A 20898-nucleotide genomic window follows, 5' to 3' on the forward strand; every position below is an offset into this window, starting at 1 on the left:
GAAGAACATGTGTAGTGAGTTCAACTGAGTCGCAGACATTGTCTTGAGAGCAACACTATTTATTCCACCAACTCAACATAACATAACACAACCTACACTTGGGTGTTGAATCCCCATCTAGCCACGCTACGGCAGAACTAGACACTGTTCGCTATCCCGGCCCGGACCACAAGCTGGGTCCCGGACCGCGTGGCTAGAGGGTTCTTTAACCCGACGTGGATCTTCACCAGCAACCCGAAAAAATCTGAGCCCCTCACGGGCCCCCCGTTATATCGGCCTGGGCTGGGGCTGGCTCCGCCCCTCGCCCCACCCACCTTCTAGATCTCTCGAGCTCTGACCCGAAGGCTCCGGAGAGCTATTTTACCACGTGATTGCCCAGCGGCCCCCGTCCAATATTATCCGGTCACGTGTCGGCAGGTCAACCAGCGTATTATGCCCCAACGTAACCCTGCCTGGCTGATGCTCCCTCTCGCTCCCTCACCGGGAGCCCGCACCGCACACTCTATGTGGTGCCTCCGCACTGACCAGCGCTCACCCAAGCCCCGCTTGGGCTGGTACTACGCCCAGTAAGCGGGCTACACGTAATGCCAACACATTATCTGCCGTGGCTTCGTAAGCTCGGCACCACACAGTGACATTCACAGTCACTACACATGGCCAGGAGTGGAAGTGGAAGATTCTACTCCAGGACGCGACCTCCATGTGGATGCAGGCAGCGTGAAGCAGGAGGAGCATTCGGACTGTGAAGGAGGGCGAGGCGACCCGCAGGAGTTTGTGAATGTGTGAGTGGGGCTTTTGGACACAGCAGAGTAGGAGGGGCCTGCACGTGTGAAGTGGAGTCTGGGAAGATCGCCAACCAGGACTGACAAAAAAAAACTCATTCACAGGCTTTTCTCAATACAAGTGTAGAGGTGTAATTGTGTATGGGCGCGGATGGCTAACAAACACAAGGGGCGTGGTTAGGGCCGTACACAGAGGAGGTGCTCACACCGACGTCCGCACCTGCATCCCCCACGGGCCCCTCCCGGGGGCCGAGTACTATAAAAGGTGGTGAGCCGGAGAGCTCGAGGTCGAGTAGTAGCTTAAACCAGCGAAGACTGAAGACCAGCTAGAATAGGCCCCGGAGCTCCCCTGGCTCGCTGTCCTTGTCAGGGCCGACCAGGGCAAGCCGGTGGCGTGGCCCCGAGAGCCCAGACTGACGTTCTTATAAGAGCCGGTCTGGAGACTCAGGGTGCCGGGATCCCAGCTTGACCAGGGCTGGGATAGATAGCCTCCCCTAGCTCCGTAGTGGAGGACTTGGGTGTAGGTTAGCGGGGTTAGATTTTGTGTCTCCCTGTTAGCCGAGTGAAGGGGACGATACCCCTTTAAGTACTGTGTGTACCCGTTACTGTGCACAAGTTGGTGTTAATAAATAAGTGTGCCTCCGACCCCGTCGTCAAAGCCTCCTGAATACTTACTACACAAGAATGGATGCAGCTGTAGGCGTCATCCAGTCAAGTTATGAGCTTTCAATAAATATGCAATCACAGTGTCGTGAAATATTTTCGAAATGCAAAGAGTGCCTTTTTTCGTAATCTAGTAGCATAATTTGATGGTTATGCATGAAGTGATGTTGATTCTATACGTTAACTGTTGGACATTACCATTAAATTGGCGGCCGTGTATCGTGTTGCCTTTCGGCAAAGCTCCCAATTTATTTCTTAATCGGTTTAATTATGATTTACTTCACACAGTGTGCTTGAATGCAATATACAAATCGCACTCGCATCATCTTTTCATCGACTGTGTTAAGCTGTGACGTAGTCAACAACCATATAAACAATTGCCGGGATCACTCATTAATGTTGGCCAGGTTACTAGTGCCTGTATGGTGGGTTAATTTGTGCGATTTGTTATACAACTTTTAACTTGAGGCGACAGGTTATTAACGTTGACTGTCTTTAATTATAGGCCAGTCACCAACAACATCAAGATCCGCCATTTAACACTAAGTGGTGGTGATGTCACCATGGCACTTGTGCCAGACCAGGTGCTTTTCGAGGACACGTGAAGTGTCAAAAGCTCACAGAGAGGAGGTAACGGGACGCCCAGGTGTCACGGGATGTCTGACTGAGATGACTTGGATCCACCACCTGTTCCTTTTATACATTTCCACATGATAGTGCAACTTCGAAGAGCATGTCACAAACATACAGTATCTTACAAGTAATAACCAAAAATATACATCCACTCAAACTATGTCCGTGTCCGTTTCTGAACTCGTACACTTTTCGATAAGGCGACCTTAACCACCGTTAGCCATTCAGACTGTTTTCTATCTCCATCCTGATATGGGAATGTTCCCACTTCACCAATGGAGTGCGAGTCAAAGGTTTTCGCACTTTAACCCTGCTCTCATTTCGTCTTCATGGTTCTGGGAGTGTTTGAGACCCCCGTAGGTCTTCCAAACATTTTATTTAAAGCAGACACTCCCCTACACCACACTACTCCTACTGGGTACTCGCACAGCAACCTCACGTGTCACCTTTGCACTAGAGTACATGCCACGCACCATCGCTACACAATTTGGGTTTGAGATTACTCGCTAATGTTGCTTTCTACCACCTCGCCACAATTTAGTTCTTCAATCACAGACCATCACTTCTCAGCCACAATTACGATGCTCTGCAGAACTATCAAACTGAACGGCACGAGTTGGATAGTGAGAGCGGATTCCTGGCTTCTGTGGGCTCTGCTTAAATGCTTGCACCACTCCTTCCCACCGCCGGATGGCGCTAGAGGCCGCCTCCTTGCACTCGCCCCACTGATTAAATGTTCTGCGCAACAACCAGACAACCAAGTCTGGCTCTTCGCCATGGTCAGCTCTCTTTACTGCGAGCTGGATATTTGACAGATGCTCGTGGTTCGTTTCGTTATGCCGTGGTCTCACCCCGCATCTCAAATGTGTGGGAGGGGGTTTCTTTACGAAATTTGGGCTGGGTTTTGGCAATTTTTATTGGTTATTTTCCTAATGGAATTAAGCCCCGCACCCGTTCTGAATGTGTCATGCCGCCGCCACGAAGCCGTTCAGCAGGCGCCCCATCTCCGACCTCGCCACCACCAAGCGACGGAGCCGACCCCGCGTACCCCTCACCTCACCTCACATGAACACACCCGCACGCATTTCCCCCCCCCCCCATAGAGCTCCGGGGGGAGGTCATCTGGCCGACCGGTTTTTATCCGAGAAGCCCTTATCGGGATTAAACTTTCACGGTTTCCGGCGACCAGGGAATTGGATGACCTCCCCCGTGCTACGTTGCGCCGCGGCGCTGCGACCGGCCTTAATATGGTGTGGTCGCAGCGTGGGGCATTCGGCCACCGCGGTTGAGGCGCATTTCCCCCCACACACGCAAGTATCGACGGGGCAGGCAGAGGGAATAAGCATTGTGATGGAGGAGCATCATTAGAAAACACGCAGCGCATCTGAATTGCATAATCAGGCACCCCCCGCACAGGCAGCGGAGGGACGGCATAATTACGCTCGGGCACGCAGGCACCATTGTTAGGGGAGTTAAAGGATAAGGCTGTTAGTATGAGTAATCGGGAGAGCGGGGTCACGCGGGGAGCCGTGCACAAATTCCCACGGCGCACCTTTGTGACGGACGCCGCCGCATGAACTGCAATAATGGGGGGGCCTGCGGGAGAAAGGGATTGATTGGAATTTGCGCCGCGCAGGTCGCTCATTGATTAGCAGAACAAAAGCGCCGCGGAGGCGCCGCGGAGCCGCGGTGCTCGTGCAAGGGGGGCGCGAGCCATTGTTTAGAGTTTACGCCGCGCGGACAGAGGATTAATTAGCATAGCGAAGGCGCACGGTACGTGGGAAGGGGGTAGGGGCCTGAGTCCGGGAATTAGGATAAAAAAGGGAGCGTAGCGAGGTATAGCTCTCTCTTACTCCGAGAAGCCAGCGTCGAAGACGGCCCCAGCTCTGCCCTCCGGACGTCCGTGCGACGTGTCGAGGCAAGCAGCGAGGAAAACCCACGGAACGTCGAGTGCCTCAAACCGTGAGTAAGGAGGTAAAAGTATTTCGTGAACGATAAATAGGGAATAGGTCCCGGGTTAGTAGAGTAGGCAGCCTCGTCGATTCATACTGACTCAACAACCAGTCCCAGGTAGCAGATAATAAATCATTAATAGCTGATCGTGGCCTCGTGTGATCTCGTGTTATAAGTGTGAACGCGTGTGGTACTGTGTATGCGTAAGCTCGCGGCGTGCGTAATCGGCGTACCCCAGGTGCGCGATCATAACGTGAGTGGCCAGCGGGCGGCGAGCGCGGCGCAGAGCGGCGCAAGAGTAGGTAACACGTGTGTAGCTGTATGTGGGTGTGCGCGCACGTTCACGACGTGTATAATACAGGTGCGCGATCCTAACGTGAGTGGCCAGTGGGCGATGAGCGCGGCGCAGAGCGGCGCAAGAGTGGGTAACGCGTGTGGAGCTGTATGTGGGTGTGCGCGCACGTTCACGACGTGTATAATACAGGTGCGCGGTCCTAACGTGAGTGGTCAGTGTTGAGTGAGTGCCGCGCAGAGCTGTGTGTGAGTGTGCGCGTACGTAATTAACCATGCCTACTACGCGGACCCGCGGGGGAGGGGAATCCTCGAGCGACGGCTCTCACCCCATGGGTGAAGAACCCAGCAGCGGTTCGCCTAGCAGCGAGGGGGCGAGTAATGAGGTTAACCAGGCCGTTAGGGGTACCGAGGGAGGGATCTCGGGGGCCAGCGACCCCCACATATTGGTGTCAGAAGTGGGACGATCCCCCGCACCCCCAAGGGAAAGAGGCCCCCCAACCCAGATTAAAATCAAATGCACATTTACGGGCAAAGGAATTCCATCATGGAAATCGTTTGCCCGCAGCATCAGAGGGGCTAAAAAAGTTAATGGGTGGTCAGATGAGGAAGCGTTACAGCAGTTAGAGTTACATTTAGATGGGCGGGCAGCTGACTTTGTGGAAGCTTTGCCCGCAAGCGCACAAATTCAGTGGGAAAAATTAATGTGCGAACTCGAACGGCGCTTCGGCGCATATGACGAGGAGGATGCGCAGACGGCCTTAGAGGCACGCCGCCGCCAACCCGGCGAAGATTTACGAGATTACGCCGAGGATGTACGCATGTTGACCCAGCTCGCGTACCCAGAGTACGAGGCCAACATAATTGAGGGCCTCGCCGCCGGTAAAATCCAACGATATTTGGCACGCACCCCGTGGTGGCAGCCAAATGTAGACGGTGCACGCCTCTCCTTTAACACCCTCGTCGAGCGCGCGCGCAAATGCAAGAAACTCTCGGGTGAGCGCGCGCAGCATCGAGGAAGGGGACGAGAGTGCGCCGTGGCGAGCCTACTCTCCGACGAGGAGGAAGAGATCGCCATCGCAGTAAGGGGACGGGCAAGGGAGCCCCAGAGACCCAGCGAGACCACCCCAGGGTGGGTAGCCGGGTTACAGGCTGGCATAGGAGATATACGCGAGGAAGCGAATTAAAATATGACCAAGCTGCAGTCCTCCGTTGAGGCCATCCAGTCCGAGATGGGGGAGCTGCGCGCCACGGTGGGAGGGCTAACGGGAAGGGTAACCCAACTAGAGGTGGAGTCCAGGCAGCGACAAACTGGGAGAAGGAGCGGGCAGGGGGCCCACTACGGAGCCGCCCCCCCTCCCCGGGCATGTTATATGTGCGATCGCCGAGGGCATCTAGTGAGGGACTGTCCTGAAATCACCCGGGCTAGGCAGACGCGGGGGTTAAACTCCGACGCCCCCTAGAGAGCGGACAAACTAGGGGTGCAATCGACGCGGTCCCGATACAAATAGACGATGATGAGAATAATGGCGAGCGAGTGATCTCCACACAGGTTCCAGCAACAACGCCCACAGAAACGGTGACTCCTGGCGACTGGCTACGGGAGCTGGTGGCGGGGATCACGGGGGCCACGTCGCTGGTGAACGGAGAGGTAAACAGAGTGCGTACCCGAATCCTGCTGGACACGGGGGCGGTGGCCTCGCTCGTGAGCGCAGCGCACTGCAGCGCGATCGGGGTCGACGTGCATCACCTGCAGGCACCGGACCGCGCGCTGCACACGGCGAGCGGAGCCGGAATGGGGTTGCTGGGGAGAGCCACCCTAGAGGTCCGCATAGGCAGCCAGGTGTGCACCCAGGAGTTCTACGTGTCGAGTGCGTTGTGTCACGAGTGTATTGCAGGTACCGACCTCTTAGAAAAGCTGGGACTCAACGTGCAACCCCGCCAGCGATGCGCCACCATGGAAAGCAACGGCGAGCGGATTCCATTCCTGGGACGAGAACCAACGCGCCCCCGCTTCGCACCTGTGGCCACTATCCTGGCGACGGCAGTCACCATCGGGCCGCTCACCGAGATGCTGGTGCCGGTGGCAACATCCCCCACCGACCCCACGCTCCGACCATCAGGGGAGGTAATGCTAACTCCTCACCCGGAGTTGGCAAAACGGTATGGGGTCGTGGGATCCGCCACGTTGGTAGACGCAGATGGGGACCGATTGTTTATGCGGATGTTTAACCCGCACAATACCCCAGCGATACTGCGACGGCGCACCCCGATCGCCACTGTACACCCCCTGCACGCACGCCACTCTAACGACTCGGTGTTCACACTCTGGGCTGAGGACACCGGTCGTCCTGAGGGTGACCAGGACCTGGCCTGGCGAGTCGGCCCGACTCCCCGAGCCGAGGTCATTCCCCTGCTCGACGCGTTACATGTACCATGGGCGGATTTATCTAGGGGAGAGGCCGATCGGCTGCGCGAGTTACTGCGGGAGTATGCCGACGTGTTCAGTGAACACGACTCGGACGTGGGTCGGACCGACCTTGTTAAGCACCAAATTGATACCGATGCAGCCCGACCCATCAAACTCCCTGCGTACCGAGTGGGCGCACCCGAACGCACCCAGATCAAAGAGGCGGTTGGGGACATGCTTCGCGATAACATAATTCAGCCCTCGGCGAGTCCCTGGTCAGCCCCGGTGGTACTAGTAACGAAAAAGGATGGGTTAACCCGGTTCTGCGTCGATTACCGTAAACTGAACGCAGTCACCCTCGGCGACGCCTTCCCCATACCCCGCATCGACGACACTTTTGACAGCCTCGCCGGAGCGCGATATTTTTCCACCCTCGATCTCGCGTCCGGGTAATGGCAGGTGGAGATGGCGGAGGAGGATCGGCCGAAAACCGCCTTCACCACCCCGATGGGTCTATTCGAGTTTCGAGTACTCCCGTTCGGACTCACCAATGCGCCCGCGACGTTCCAGCGGCTGATAGAGTTGGTGATGCGGGGCTTGCAATGGGAACAGTGCCTGATTTACCTGGATGACGTGATAGTGTTCAGTAGATCTTTGTCTGAGCATTGGTCCAGGTTACGAGAGGTGTTCCAGCGACTGCGAGCGGCTCATCTCAAGCTCAAGCCACGTAAGTGTTACATCGCACAACGCGAGGTGGGGTACCTCGGGCATTGCGTCAGCGAGGCAGGCGTGCGCACCGATCTGGAGAAGGTACGCGCCGTAGTGGAGTGGCCACGGCTAAGGAATCTGACGGAGATCAGATCATTTTTGGGGCTCGCCACCTATTATCGTCGATTTGTAAAGGGATTCAGCGAGATTGCACGCCCTCTCACCCAACTCACCTCCCCTAAGCACCCCTATCAGTGGACGGGGGCCTGCCAGACGGCCTTCACCACTCTCAAAGATCACCTCACCCATGCCCCCACCCTCGCTTTCCCCGATTTTACCACCGATTTTATTTTGGACACCGACGCCTGCAGCAGCGGGCTGGGCGCGGTGTTGTCACAGGTACAGGATGGGACGGAACGAGTCATCGCGTACACCAGCCGGACCTTGAGTGGGGCCGAGCTGAACTATTGCGTGACCCGCCAAGAGTTGTACGCCGTGATTTTCGCATGCAAACAGTTCCGGCGTATTTGTACGGCAGGAGATGCTGCGTACGCACTGACCATTATGCTCTGCAGTTCCTTCTTACATTCAAGGAGCCGCGGGGGCAGATGGCCCGGTGGTTGGCGCAGTTGCAGGAGTACAACCTGCAAATCGAGTATCGGGCTGGCCGGACGCATGCAAACGCGGACGCCTTGTCGAGGCGACCCACGGTGTACGCCGAGACAAGGGCGGAGGAGGCCTGCCCGTGTTTCACGGGGGGACGCTGCCGGCAGGCAACGGACCCCCGAGAAGCCGCAGCCACTGACCCCCCCCCAGCGAGAGAGAGTGCAGTGTGCGCCACAGAGACCCTCACAGGTGGCACCGAGCATCCCGTCGACCGCCCGGCAAGCGCGGGACCCACGGCTCAGGACCCGATCGGACGGATCCAGGAGGACGTCGGCTGCGCCTTCCCGGGCCTAAACGACGAGCAGCTGAGACAGACCCAGCAGCGAGATCCGGATCTGGCGGCAGTGGAGGCGGCACTGCGGGAGGAAAAGAGCGCCCTACCAGGACCCTGGAGCGGTTTGTATGGCCGGTTGTGTGTGCAGAACGGAGTGGTACGGGAGTTAACCGAGGCCGGCCAGCCGGGGTGCATCTGTGTTCCTGCCCAGGTGCGACCCCAGCTGCTACGGCTGGTGCATGACCACCCACTCGGGGGCCACGATGGGGAACGACGCACGCGAGAGACCCTGTGTCGCCAGTATCTCTGGCCCAAATTGGCACAAGACGTGGCGGCCTGGGTACAGGGCTGCCGCGCCTGTCAGCAGTGCGGGCCGAAACCGGCACGATACCAGGTACCCCTAAGGCCGTTCCGCGTCAGCCGCACGAATCAGCTGGTCGGGATCGACCTACAGGGGCCATTCCCGCAATCCCATCGAGGCAACCGGTATATCCTGGTCGCAGTAGAGTATTTCACCCGCTACCCCGTGGCAGTGGCCATCCCTGATAAAACGGCCTTGGTGGTGGCCCGGGCATTTGTGGAACATTACGTACTGAAGCACGGGATCCCAGAACGAGTCCTCACCGACCAGGGTAGCGAGTTCGAGGCCGAGCTGTTCCAGGCACTGTGCCGAGAATTTGGAATCCAGAAGGACCGAACCACAGCGTACCACCCCCAAGCGAACGGTATGGTAGAGCGCATGAATCAGACCCTAGCGGGGAAACTCAAACGTATGGCGGCCGCAAATCAACGGGATTGGGACGAACACCTCCCCTACGCCCTTTTCGCCTATGCCACCACCGTACACACGTCGACGGGACAAACCCCGTTTTTAATGATGTTCGGCCGTGAGTCTCGTTTACCCGCAGATCTGCTATTCAGCGTCCCTTCCCCCCAGCCGGAGGAGGGAAGCCGCCCCGTGGAACACCTGTTGGAGACCCTGCGAGAAGCCCGAGGCCGAGCATACCCGCAAGGGGAAGCCGCGCATCGGCGGCAGGAACAGGGCACCCGACCCCGCATGGAACCCCCCTTATTCCTGACAGGCGCTAAGGTGTGGCTACACACCCCTCGCGTCGGGGCCGGGCAGGTGGGGAAACTGACGACCTACTGGCGGGGACCCTGGACCGTGGTGCGACAGATCTCCCCCTGGATGGTACTAATTTATGGCGGGGAGAGGGATCGAGAGACGGTGGTCAACGTCCGCCGCTTAAAACCGTGGAAAGCGGCCCCAGCGAGAGAGAACCCCGTCACCCGAAGGCCCCGAAATCCCGGAGTACCCGCACCCCTCGTGTTGAGGGGCCTCGCACCCTACATGGGCCGCGCCGGGCCCCCGAGATGCCCCGACCCCGCCAGGGGACGGCGCGGACGACGGCCCCTAAACCCCTCCGCTTCTGAGTTTGTACCCCAGCCCGCAGGTACCGAGGGACAGGGAGAGCCGCTGGAGTGGAGGAGGAGGCCGCCGCAGGAGCTGCAGAGGACGGAGCCACCCGCCCCGAGACCAGCCACGAGGTCTGGACGGACCCCCCGGACCCCGCAGCGTTTCCTCGTGGGCGCGGCTCAAGCAAGGTGCTCCAGTCAACCTGGGACGGGGACCAGCACCTCGGGGGGCTATGTCATGCCGCCGCCACGAAGCCGTTCAGCAGGTGCCCCATCTCCGACCTCGCCACCACCAAGCGACGGAGCCGACCCCGCGTCCCCCTCACCTCACCTCACATGAACACACCCGCACGCATTTCCCCCCCCCCCCCATACAGCTCCGGGGGGAGGTCATCTGGCCGACCGGTTTTTATCTGAGAAGCCCTTATCGGGATTAAACTTTCACGGTTTCCGGCGACCAGGGAATTGGATGACCTCCCCTGTGCTACCTTGCGCCGCGGCGCTGCGACCGGCCTTAATATGGTGTGGTCGCAGCGTGGGGCATTCGGCCACCGCGGTTGAGGCGCATTTCCCCCCACACACGCAAGTATCGACGGGGCAGGCAGAGGGAATAAGCATTGTGATGGAGGAGCATCATTAGAAAACACGCAGCGCATCTGAATTGCATAATCAGGCACCCCCCGCACAGGCAGCGGAGGGACGGCATAATTACGCTCGGGCACGCAGGCACCATTGTTAGGGGAGTTAAAGGATAAGGCTGTTAGTATGAGTAATCGGGAGAGCGGGGTCACGCGGGGAGCCGTGCACAAATTCCCACGGCGCACCTTTGTGACGGACGCCGCCGCATGAACTGCAATAATGGGGGGGCCTGCGGGAGAAAGGGATTGATTGGAATTTGTGCCGCGCAGGTCGCTCATTGATTAGCAGAACAAAAGCGCCGCGGAGGCGCCGCGGAGCCGCGGTGCTCGTGCAAGGGGGGCGCGAGCCATTGTTTAGAGTTTACGCCGCGCGGACAGAGGATTAATTAGCATAGCGAAGGCGCCCGGTACGTGGGAAGGGGGTAGGGGCCTGAGTCCGGGAATTAGGATAAAAAAGGGAGCGTAGCGAGGTATAGCTCTCTCTTACTCCGAGAAGCCAGCGTCGAAGACGGCCCCAGCTCTGCCCTCCGGACGTCCGTGCGACGTGTCGAGGCAAGCAGCGAGGAAAACCCACGGAACGTCGAGTGCCTCAAACCGTGAGTAAGGAGGTAAAAGTATTTCGTGAACGATAAATAGGGAATAGGTCCCGGGTTAGTAGAGTAGGCAGCCTCGTCGATTCATACTGACTCAACAACCAGTCCCAGGTAGCAGATAATAAATCATTAATAGCTGATCGTGGCCTCGTGTGATCTCGTGTTATAAGTGTGAACGCGTGTGGTACTGTGTATGCGTAAGCTCGCGGCGTGCGTAATCGGCGTACCCCAGGTGCGCGATCATAACGTGAGTGGCCAGCGGGAGGCGAGCGCGGCGCAGAGCGGCGCAAGAGTGGGTAACGCGTGTGGAGCTGTATGTGGGTGTGCGCGCACGTTCACGACGTGTATAATACAGGTGCGCGATCCTAACGTGAGTGGCCAGCGGGCGGCGAGCGCGGCGCAGAGCGGCGCAAGAGTGGGTAACGCGTGTGGAGCTGTATGTGGGTGTGCGCGCACGTTCACGACGTGTATAATACAGGTGCGCGATCCTAACGTGAGTGGTCAGTGTTGAGTGAGTGCCGCGCAGAGCTGTGTGTGAGTGTGCACGTACGTAATTAACCATGCCTACTACGCGGACCCGCGGGGGAGGGGGATCCTCGAGCGACGGCTCTCACCCCATGGGTGAAGAACCCAGCAGCGGTTCGCCTAGCAGCGAGGGGGCGAGTAATGAGGTTAACCAGGCCGTTAGGGGTACCGAGGGAGGGATCTCGGGGGCCAGCGACCCCCACAAATGCAACAATGCACGCACCTCTGCACATTCTGAATCAATCTCGGTGCACGTGGTTCCTGTGATAATTATGTAACTGAAAGCGCATGCTGCACCGCGAATGCAATGGTGGCATGAATGGAACTTATCAATTCCTTCATCACTTGACAAACCCAGAAGCTGCTCTTTCTGTGCCAGTTCACCATCCCCCTCTTGCATACACGTGGCCGTGTGCCGCACATTGATCAGAGGTGAAATTTTTAAATTATTGTTACGTTTGTTTACCGGGGAAAGCCTCGCTCCTCCTTTCCTTTTGAAGTGACTATCTATTGAGTAGTAACTGTGAATAGATTTCTAAGTTGTAATATTAAAACATCTCAACGAGGGGTCCCAGCCGTGCAGGACTAGTCTGTTAAGCTAGCCCGATGTGGTCTGGGTTCCCATGTAATTTGTCTCTGCCTGGCTTCTTGCTTTACCTCACTGAGTGTCAATACTCCTTTTCAGTAAAGAGGCGATTTTACCAAATGCATTTCGAATTCATTAATATCCAGGGACTTTTTCAGCATTGGGATATTTTGGCCAAAACAAGCTACGTTGTGTGTGTGTTTAGCCAGGAGAATATCCGAGAAAACCTGCGCAATTCCCATTCAACAAAGGGGAGAACATACAAAACCAACTCCCTCACACTCAAGATAAAGACAAAGATGCCCACTTAACAGACTGATTTTCGCGACTACAGATGAAGGCCAGGATGGGTGGCCAGCACCACGCCCGACCGCGTTTGTCTTGTCTGTCTCTTGACTGAGGGTATCATTGTGTGCATGTGACAGTTTAAGACCAAACAGGGGAGAGGTGGCATACGCACTCCCCCTTAGTTATATTTTTCAGAACAAGAGCCACTCCTTGTTTGGTCGTATCCTATGATTAGAGGACCGTCCACCCCTCGTGGTGACTAAAGCCAGATCCAGCCTCATTAGAACCCTATATATTCCACACATTCAGGCGTTATCCCAATATGAATGGCAGCCTCTTCTCCACTATGACTGTTCATAATTCCACGTGGCCAGCAACAATGCCTCCTTTTTTTCTGGAAATAAAGAGACATCAAAGACATTCGTCTCCTTGGAGCTGATGGCACATGCTGGCTTGACCCAGTGGCAAGATGTTAACTACCTTGTCTGATAAGCAGGAAGTCGTGGGTTCGATTCCGACCTCCTTGGTCGTGGGGATTTTTCTCCGGGTCGTCCGGGTTTTCCCTCCATATTTAGAAACATGCATTTTTAGTATTTGGCTGCTCGACATTTCCAAGTGATAAGCCACTTGATTGAGCTATAATTGTTGGCCAGGTCGCTTCTGAAAAAGTGCTACATAGTTCAGTGGGCCTTACCTGGTAAAACAGCATAGTATTAAATAGCTCACTTTGAAATATATACATTGGTGTTTTTACTGACGTTTCTTGATGAAAAGATGGACGAGTTTATCAGCTTGCCAAGAAGGTGTTTCACCGTGTCCAACCATCTATGTCGTAGAATGAGGAGGCTTAGGACAGCCGGTATCCGTCCAACACTGCAAGGATGCGGAGTGGTCATGAATTGTTGTGGTGATGGAAGCTGCTTCAGTAGCTCGCAATCACCAATAACTGTTTAATTGAAATAAAGTAACTTGCAAACGTCGTGATTTTTTTTATTTTATTTCTAACTACGTGACTTTACCGAACGAACAAGAGATTATAGGCTAAGACCAATTATATCAGACTCAAAAGGGATTGAAAACGAAAGTAAATGCCAAATCTATGAGTCACATTAAGAGAAATAACGGTGATGAAATGTGGCCTGATGAAACAAGTTTGTAGATTTACAGATTATTTGTGGGGTCTTCCATTTGGGAAAACCCTGTAGCCTAGGCAGCATCATGGTGCAAGATGAGGCTGTGCTGTCCCAGATTAGAATTAGTCACTCCACTTTACTTTGTCTTAAGTGTCACCTGTTGAGGTGTGAGGAGCCATCCAGAGCCTGCGAGCAGTTATAGTGCCGTGCATAAATGACTTACAAAACAAACTGCACAAGGAGGGTGGCAGTTTTTTTGCAGACTGCAGTACAGAATATTGCAAATGGGTGGATCAAATGATTGGCTTTCTGGGATAGGAAGAAGACCTAAAGACCACTGATTACTAGGATGAGGATTATTCATCACTGGCTTGCCAGACCTGCTGAGACGAAGCTTGCAGACCATTGTGGCCAGGGCTTTGGGTTGCTCTTGTTTTCATAGATTGTTCCCCTCTGCTCACTTAAATTAATCATTGTCATGATGGTGGACAGGGCTGGCCGCAGCTTTGTGACCAGGAGTCTGGGCTATTTCCTGTTCCACTTTGGGTGTAACAGGTATGTTCTCTAACCCCTACATTGCATGATTTAACTAAATCATTAAATGGCACTATTAGAAGAATTCGCATTGTTGTCGTCAAGGGACCATTCCCTACTGGTCCACTATGATATGTATGCTCATGATGTGGTAATGGCTACTCACTGGAGTGTGCTACTAAGAGGTGGGACCTTTAATGTTCGACTTAAACAGAACATCTGCCTTGGTATTTCATGTCATTCAACACTCCACCACCTCAACTTTTCATGAGTAATCGGGTAGTTCTGCAGGTAGTGTAGAAGCTCCCATTGTTGGCTACTGTGCTCATGATCAGCTCTGGCTTGGCCACCAAAGACTAATTTCTAATTAGTCGAGGAAAATTACACTGTCTAACAATTTTTTTTTGCTCCTGGGTAGTAAAAATATGCCTCAAAAGTACAGAAAATGGCTATTATTCCCCACAAACTTTGCGTTTGTGACCAGGACAGTGATATTTAGAAATTGACCTATTTTCCAGAACATTCCAGATAGATTACGTGCCGAGTAAACTTGGAGTAACTTGGAAGTGTAAAAGGATGGGAAGCTACCATTCCTGGATGTTTTGATAGAGAAGAGACCTGATGGCTCGTTGGGACATTCGGTCTACAGGAAAGCCACCCAAACGGATGCCTATCTAAAGCTGGACTCCCACCACCATCCAGCCCAGAAGAATTTCCTCATCAAAACACTACACCATAGGGCCCGTTGCATCTCCAACCAGCACCACCTAGCTAGTGAGTTGGAACACGTACACCAAGCCCTCAGGATGAACGGATACTCGGACCGTACAATCTGTAAAGCTGCTTCCCCAGCCATGGGGAGACAACCTTCTGAGGATCCAACCAAAACCATCACTTTGCAATACATAGCAGGGGTTACCAAAAAGATTTCCAAAATCTTAAACAAACACAGGATCCAGGTTCCTTTCAACACAGTACACAAGATCCGTGATTTAATCCCATCTGTAAAGGATGTGATTCCTGATATGCAATACCCTGGTGTCTACAAACTGAGGTGTGGCTGCGGCAGCAGTTACATTGGGGAAACGAAACGATATGTCTCGGACCGCGTTCGTGAACACAAGGCGGATTTGAAACACGATAGGACTAATACCTCTGCCATTGCTGATCATTGTTTTAACGCTGTGGGCTCACACGAAATAGATTTTTCTAAGACGGAGGTACTTTGCAAACCTCCCGACTACCTTCAGAGATTTGTTCATGAAGCCATCCAGATACATAAACACAGACACAACTTCAACCGAGAAGATGGGTACAAACTGAGCAATCACTGGAAGGACGTTATTAACCAGGTAAAGTCTTAACTGACTGATGTTTCCATCCTACCTGCCTACGTCAGCTGTTATTTCCGACTCTCTGTCTCTCTCTCTCTCTTTGGATTGCACTCTCATGGTGCTAATCTCTCATTAACACTGCTGTTTTGCGCATATGCGGGCATGATACTCTTATGCGGTGACTGAAGCTTATTCATGCTAATCTCCCTCTCTCTGTAATCCCTCTCTCCATAAACCCCCATTAACACAACTGAGGTGCTTGCGTCCGGGGTGGAATTCCTTTCCAGCTCAGACCCCGCTTGCTTGCCCATCGTCACATATATAACCTTGTTGTAACTGCTCTCTCGCTAGTTCAGCAGTTCCACTGCTGGATTATATTTTTTCTGCCTGAGGACGACCGCTTGTGTTGTAATGGAAACGTCGTGATTTATTTTATTTTATACCTACGTGACTTTACCAAAAGAACCAAAGAGTATGGATTCCTGCAGTCACGAAAGCTTCAAATCAAGATTGGAGTAACTTCTAGAACATTCTAAAACTTTCCAGTAATATGAATAGCAGTATAAAAACAGGGACCTTAAGCCCACCAGTTCAGTTAAGTTCCAGCTGCCTTAATGGATATATCTGCATTTTTTTAGATGGCATCAAGAGGCTGCAAGCATCCAGCAGACGCATTTTACTATGTCTGCGACCAATTTATCAAGACAAGAGCGAAAACTTACTCTTTGGAAACATCTGCTAAGATGTGTGAGGCTTACATGGCATATTTCTGCATGACTGTTGGGGATTAAGACAAACCCTGGGCACCTCATTTCACCTGCGAGCAATGCAAAAAAACTCTGGAAGGTAAGATGGACAATTGTTGCTTAGAATTTTGTTATAAAATTTGTAAAACAATTTAAAATTGTTAAAGTTTGAATTTTTTTAAATATTTTACAATTTTAATATTGAAAAAATACATCATCTTTGAAAAATGTTGCGAGAATCTCTTTCACATTAGTCATGGGGGAAATAAATGTATTATTGTAGGATGTTACAGAGGGGAAAAGAGAGCCGTGAAGTTCGCTATCCCAAGAATTTGGCAGGAACCCACTGACCTCTCAAGCAACTGTTACGTCTGCATGGTGGACCCTTACAAACGTCGGGCTGGAAAAAATGCACCTGCTACCACGTATCCTTCATCCATCGCCCGGTGCCACACTGCCATGAGCTCCCTGTACCCACTCCTCCGGACATAGAGCAGCCATCTTTACAAGAGAGCAGCAAGTCAGAGAGAAAGCAAGACGTAGATCCAGATGACAATTTTAGAGGTGGAGCTGACGAGAGAAACTACCTCAACCAAAAATACCTCAACGACTTGATCAGAGATCTTGGTCTCACCAAGTCCAATGCCGAGCTTTTGAAGTCTAAGCTCAAGCAGTGGAACTTGTTGGATGAAAGTGTGCAAGTCGCAGATGAGAGGAAGCGTCATCAACCTTTTTGCAGCTTCTTCACCCGTCAATATGGGCTCTGCTTCTGCCACAATGTGACTAGTCTATTCGAAGCAATCCGAGGTCATCGGAGACTTCGCAATGGTGGCATTCCTGATGGGTCTCCAAGGCAGTTTTACCAAGTTTCCCTGCTATCTTTGCCGTTGAGACAGCAGGGACACAAAGGCGCACTACCACAAGCAGGACTGGCCACAGCAGACCGAGTTCTCTGTGGAGAAAAACAACGTCAAGTGGGAGCCACTGGTGGACCCCCGGAAGGTGCTGATGCCACCACTGCACGTCAAATTGGGCCTTATAACAATTTGTCAGAGCTGTAGATAAGGAATTGGCAGCCTTGAAGTACCTTCAAGACTTATTCCCTAAGCTGTCTGAAGCAAATGTCAACACTGGTGTCTTTGTCGAACCAAAGATAAAGAAGATCCTGTAGTGCAATAAATTCTCCAAGAAGCTCACTGGTAACGAGAAAGCTTCTTGGGATAGCTTTGTCGCAGTGGTTCGCGACTTCCTGTGCAATCACAAGGTCGAAAACTACGTGGAGCTGGTTGAGACTGGTGAAAAACTACGGCACAATGGGCTGTAGGATGTCCCTCAAAGTCTATATCCTTGATGCTCATCTTGATAAATTGAAGGAGAACATGGGAGCGTACTCGGAGGGGTAAGGCAACGCTTCCACCAGGATATACTGGACTTTAAACGCCGCTACCAAGGACAGTATGACGAGAATGATGGGAGACTACATTTGGGGGCTGATTCGTAAAAGTGATTTACAATATAATCGTAAATCTCGAAAAACGAATCACTTCTAAATCTTTTGTAGACATTTTTGTAGTACTTTAGTATAAATACCTGTTAATTTTCATTCATATGTTTTTTTCTGACTTTACGTGAACGAAAATACACAAATTAGCTCGTTTTCTCAATGAAGATGGGTACATTTCTAAATATCACTGTCATGGTCACAAAAGCAAAGTTTGTGGGGAATAATAGCCATTTTCTATACTTTTTAGGCACAAGTATTTATGATAAACACTTACTACCCTGAAACAACTTGTGTTACATCGTGTTATCTTTGAGTTGTCTGCATCACACCATTTGGAATATTCCTGAACTGTTGGTCCATACCAAGCTCTGAGTCGTCTTGGCTAGTTGTCTTACCTTGCTTTATGAATGCGAAAGTAGACTGCTTTACATGAGCATTTGGGTTTACTTGGAAAAATAAGACTGGCTTGCCTACAATTCACCCTGGCTTTAACCAGGCTGGTTTGATCAGGTGCTTACAGATCCCTAAAGAGATGAAGACAAATACCCATCAGCCTCTCTGACACGCGGTACTGCGTTGACTGGGTCACGAAGCCTGCATACCAAGATACAGCATGCTCAAGCAGAATCTTTTCATCTAGATAAGCAGTGGCTAAATGAGCGCAGAAACATGAAGAGAATATCTGTGCTAATGCCGTACATGAAACTTTGTAGCAGAGTCTACTTGCCCATGACTGGTATCAGAAGTGTAAACATTTGCCTCTGGTGGAGCCTAATAAAAGATGCTACAGGACAGTTGGAGATATTCACCCTGCCGCAACTATGAGGATGGAGGAGCGATGTTCACATCAATTAGTCGAGCGACTGAGCTAAAGTGCAGTGAGGTGGCACAGTAGGGAGCACAAGTGGTGCATCAGCCAGACATCTCGGTCAGTCAATCCGTAACACCTAGGTCTGTCCAATGACTAGCTGACAAGTGTTAAAACACTTACATGGCCTCAATTTGCACCTACCCTGACACAAGCATTGTGATGTCACCACCTATTAGTGGAATGATGACTGTTATATTTGTTATGTCACTAACCGATGTGAAATGCCTATGTAAGAGTAAGTATGGATGGGGAGCAGTGATGCAGTTGTTAGTGGACTGCATCATGAACCGAATAATTAGTTTTATTATTGCCGACAACAAACCAGACGTGATAGCTAAAAATATTGTGGGCCTTTGCTAGGTTAATTCATCCTCCAACGAATTGGTGACGTGCAGGAACATTAGTTTTGAGCAGATGAAGGTGCCAGTATGTGACAATGTATAGTTGTTTTATTCTAATACGAATATTTTATCATAACCATTTCGCTTTTTGCCTCCCTGGCACTTTTTATCAGCATGGAAACAGTCAGGATAGGAACATGGCACATACCTAGCTGAAGTTACATCTGTTCCTCCGAGCATTCAAACAATTCTAAACCTAGCTTCACACACAAGTTGCGATTGAACATGAATTTGTACATTTCGCAAAATGTGTGCACAGTACTAATAGTTTTATTTTCAACACCCTTTGCTATGTAAGCTGAATTTGGCTTAAATTAACATTCCTTTCATAGCCAGACAACCGAAGTTATATGCTTGGAGTTTTTGGTTCACATAAATATTGAAGATACTAGGGCTACCAGGCATATTTCTCGCCACTTGCCTTCCCATTGTGTGCCTGAACAGCAAGTGTGATAAATTAGGGAAGCTTTTTCAAAATATCATGAATGTATGAATACGTATAGACGTGTAAGTCATGTGTGACTGTGTATATATGCATGCCATGCGTGCTGCTATGCTGACGGAGATGGTGTGGATATTGAAATTATATATACAGTTGATTCTTCCTGTGCCACTTTACTCTGCGGAATTGGTCTGATAGAGGAAAGACACTCAGCACAGCCCAGTACAATAAACAACCAGTGCGACCAGTGTCCTTAAAGCACGGATCACACTGGAAACTTGAAGCAGAACCAGAGAACACACACAGGAGAGAAACCCTTCAAGTGCACTGTGTGCGGCAAGGCGTTTGCATGGCCATCTGTTCTTCAGAGCCACCAGAGAACACACACCGGAGAAAAATTCTTCAAGTGCACTGTGCGGGAAGGCATTTGGACAGTCATCAATTCTTCAGACCCACCAGATAACACACACAGGAAATAAACCCTTCAATTGCAGTGTGTGTGGGAAGTATTTTCAACTTCATCTATTCTTAAACAACACCAGAAAACACACACAGGAGAGAAACATTTCAAGTGCACTGTGTGTGAGAAGGGATTTGCACGGTCATCAGTTTTTCAGAGGTACCAGAGGAGAACACACACAGGAGAGAAACCCTTCAAGTGCACTCAGTGCGGAAAGGCGTTTGCACATCCATCATCACATCTTCAAAGACACCAGAAAACACACAGGCATCAGAAGATCCCCAATGAGCGGAGTCTCAAATCGGCTTATCAAAGTCAAAGGTATCAAGGTGAAATATAATGAGACAAAGGTGAAATGTGAAGTGACAGTGAAGAGCGAAAATGTGAAGGTAAAATGTGAAGATGAAGGTTCAACTACAAAATTAGATCTTCACATCGATGGAGGCAACGTGAAACAAGAGGAGAATTCTTACTCTGAGGCAGAGCGAGGCAACTTCCAGCAGTTTGTGGATGTGGAGGTGTGAGTGGACTTCTTAAGACAATACAAAGTCAAGTGGAGACCCAGTAGATGCGTAATCTCCAATAGATTCACCTTTTTCACAGGCCTTTAATGAAAATAATGTGAAGTTGAAAACTCATTTCCTAGGGTCAACCTGCAGAGTAAGAGCGGCCAGTATTTGTGGACCTATGGGTTGGGTACATGCCTAACCAGGAGCGAGAACCAATAAGCTCCCAAGCATTCACTAAGTTATAAATATAATATTAGCATTTATATGGTGCTAGCTTAATTGCCTCAGCAACTCGGAGTTGGTTATCATATCTCATCACATACACTCGAAGAGCACCCCCAATTGGCAGCTGCCCCTGTGTGGCATAATGTGGCCCTGTACCAGCCTGCATCTGGCCATAAGTCTGTCAGTAGGGGTGACTTTACCGAAAGAACCAAGAAGATGAATCCCTGCAGTCACGAAAGCTTTAAATCGAAATTTACCTATGCATTTTAAATGCCACAATAGTATGTTTTACATCCACTGTTAAACAGACTGC

At 51.7% G+C, this 20898-nt stretch overlaps 1 pseudogene across 1 annotated transcript in view; it reads left to right on the top strand.

Annotated features, from left to right (window-relative positions):
• Positions 1 to 5512: 5512 nt before the first annotated feature.
• LOC144953534 (uncharacterized) overlaps positions 5513 to 20898 on the top strand; it is a 69148-nt pseudogene continuing 53762 nt past the window's right edge. The window contains exons 1-2 of the transcript XR_013640824.1: positions 5513 to 5596; positions 19679 to 20180. The product of XR_013640824.1 is annotated as an uncharacterized LOC144953534 (transcript). The remainder of the gene's footprint in view (positions 5597 to 19678; positions 20181 to 20898) is intronic.

Source organism: Lampetra fluviatilis, chromosome 78 (genome assembly GCF_964198595.1).
Source record: "Lampetra fluviatilis chromosome 78, kcLamFluv1.1, whole genome shotgun sequence".
In the NCBI taxonomy this organism is placed as follows: Eukaryota; Metazoa; Chordata; class Hyperoartia; order Petromyzontiformes; family Petromyzontidae; genus Lampetra; species Lampetra fluviatilis.